This window comes from Pteropus alecto, unplaced genomic scaffold (assembly GCF_000325575.1).
Source record: "Pteropus alecto unplaced genomic scaffold, ASM32557v1 scaffold72, whole genome shotgun sequence".
Classification (NCBI taxonomy): domain Eukaryota; kingdom Metazoa; phylum Chordata; class Mammalia; order Chiroptera; family Pteropodidae; genus Pteropus; species Pteropus alecto.
In genome coordinates this window covers 9,636,345-9,638,880 of record NW_006436811.1, presented here as the reverse complement: position 1 = coordinate 9,638,880, position 2,536 = coordinate 9,636,345, and the positions used below count along the sequence as shown (strand labels likewise).

Sequence of the window (2,536 nt, the reverse complement as noted above, 5' to 3'; positions counted from 1 at the left end):
ATATTTTTAATCTCTTCTAATCTGATTCTAAAAAATATCTTATTATTGTCATTTATATTTCTTTGATTGCTAGTAGGATACGAATATGCTACTTTACGGTAGATAGAAACAGTAAAGTGAACGTTTTTTAGTATGGTACTTGGGGCTTACCTTGGATCGAGGTGACTCAAAGTCAGAAAGCTGCTGTTTACTATTTTGTAAAATAGAATGGGATGTGTGGCAATAACTGACCCAGCGATTCCATGCTGATATTTCGAGTCCATGTTTATTTCCCATAAGAAGTGGCAGCAGAATGAGATGTGCTGGGAGCAAAGACTGAAGCAATGGAAGCCCTGTGGGGTTATGTTTTATCTTCCTTTGGCAGAGTTTCTTGGCTTTGGGGTTTCTGGTGTCTCTACCTTTGATTTTCCATCTGATTTGAAAGTGAAACACCCTTTTTGAATGCTTTTCTTCTTTTTGTAGGAGTCGTTGACACCAACCCACTTGGACTTCATTCCGAATAAGTATCCTCTCTCCTCTGCCTAACCCAGTAGTTCTCAGCCCAGGACCACACATTAGATCCACCTGTGGAGCTTTCGCGATTCGCACGTCTCTCCCTTCTTCATCCACTCAGACCAACTAAATTAGAATCTTGGACAGTGAGACCTGGGCATGGTGACATTTTATCAAAATCTCCAGATATGACACAAGCATCCATCCAGTGCAGAGACGCACTGGGCTAATTTATATCCACATTTAAGTTATCACGGCAACCACTTCTCTTCACACCATTCCCTTTCCTATAAACACATGTCTTTTCTATAGCAAACTCTAGCTTGGATTTTATTGAGAAGAATCAGAACAACACTGTGGGTGAACGATATACAGTTTACTACATAGGCACAAGTAATTCTAGTTGTGATAAGAATTGTGAGGATGCCTTCTTGTTGAATCAGCAGTCTCTCCTGCAAGGGACAGTTCAGTGTGTTATATGCATATAATCAATTTCATATCTATGTTAGCACCAGCAAATAAGTAAATCTCTCAGCCTCATGTAGATGGGTCTAGAGTTTCAGCCAGGGGGCTGAGAATGGTATTGGTATTCGGAAGCTGCCTATGAGCCTGGAGAAACTGTCCTTTGCAGAACTAGGGCCTGACCTCTGGCAGCCGGGCCACAGTCCCGTCTGTCCCCTTTATTCCCTTGCTGATATTTTGCTATAGAAATCACCAACCACACTGACTGGCCTGACCCATGGTTCCCACTATAGCTTTTTTCGATCTCCCTCTCTTCAGGCTGGCTCTGAGGCAGGGCTTTGTGGTTTCCCTTTGGTCTCTTAGTGCTGGTTGAAAATGTTTATCTTTCCCCCAGGCTCTGAGGAACCAAGAGAAGAGTAGTTCCAAGCCAAACAAGGAAGCCAGCTCCCCTAGCAACAAGTCTTCTTTTTCTATGTTTTTTTCTAGTTCCTTCTTTGGAAAGTTTCCTTATTCTCTAGAACAGTGGGCAAGAGAAAAAAAGTGTATATTTGATATGCAAAGACTATGCTTAGTATTCGGATTGTACTATCCCAGCAGAGAAGTTCTTCTTAGCACTATTAAATCCATGAACTCTTTTCTATTTCAAAACTTATGGCCCTGCTCCCACTCCAGCTGGGGGAAATGGAAACGCAGTGTAAAGAGAATGAAATAGTGGTCAAAGACCTACAGGCAATCAGGAGACTTTAGCAAGTCACATCCTCTGAGCTTTAATGTCCTTATCTGTAAAGTTCATAATAATACCTGCCCTGCCAGTTTCACAGGGTTATTGCAGATGAGATGATATATGAGAATATATGATTTGAAAAATGAAAGGATAAACACTTTATGTTTAATTTATAAACAATATAATGCACAAAGTTCAATATATTTTTGACAACTATATTCATCTGTGTAACCAATCTCCAAAGCGAGATACAAAGCTCACCATCTCTGTAGAAAGGTCTCTCTTGTTCTTTATGATGAATCCACACTGCACCTCCCACCACCACCCAGGATACCACTATGCTTATTTTTTTAACCATAAATTCATTTTTTTTGACCTTGAGTTTCAGGTAAATGGGATTATAAAATGTGTGCTTTTTGTAGTTGGCTTTTTTCGCTAACATAATATTAGTGAGATACATGTATGTTTGTGTATCATTCCTTTTTATTGCTAAGTATTTTATTGTGTGAATATACCACATTTTGCTTATTCTTACTCCTGTTAATGGATATCTAAATTATGTCCAGTTTTAGCTATTATGAATAAAACTACTTTGAACATTATGTACATGTTATTTTGTGGGTATATACTTTCATTTCCCTTGTGTATGTACTCAAAAAAAAAGTATAATTGCTGGGTAATAGGATAGGTAAAAGTTTACTTTGATAAGAAACTGCTAAATTGTTTTCCAAGGTAGTTTTATGAGAGTTCCAGATGCTCCACATATTTGCGAATCATTTCAGCCTCTTAAATGTCAATCCTTATAGTGGGTTTTGAACTGAGAGCCCCTATGACTTTGATTAAATTTAGTTTTAAATC

General features: G+C 38.6%; 1 long non-coding RNA gene across 1 annotated transcript in view; it reads left to right on the top strand.

The window, feature by feature from the left end:
• LOC112481388 overlaps positions 1–2,269 on the top strand; it is a 25,213-nt gene extending 22,944 nt beyond the window's left edge. Inside the window, exon 4 of the long non-coding RNA XR_003046893.1 lies at positions 463–2,269. This is a non-coding gene — a long non-coding RNA (uncharacterized LOC112481388). The remainder of the gene's footprint in view (positions 1–462) is intronic.
• Positions 2,270–2,536: the final 267 nt, after the last annotated feature.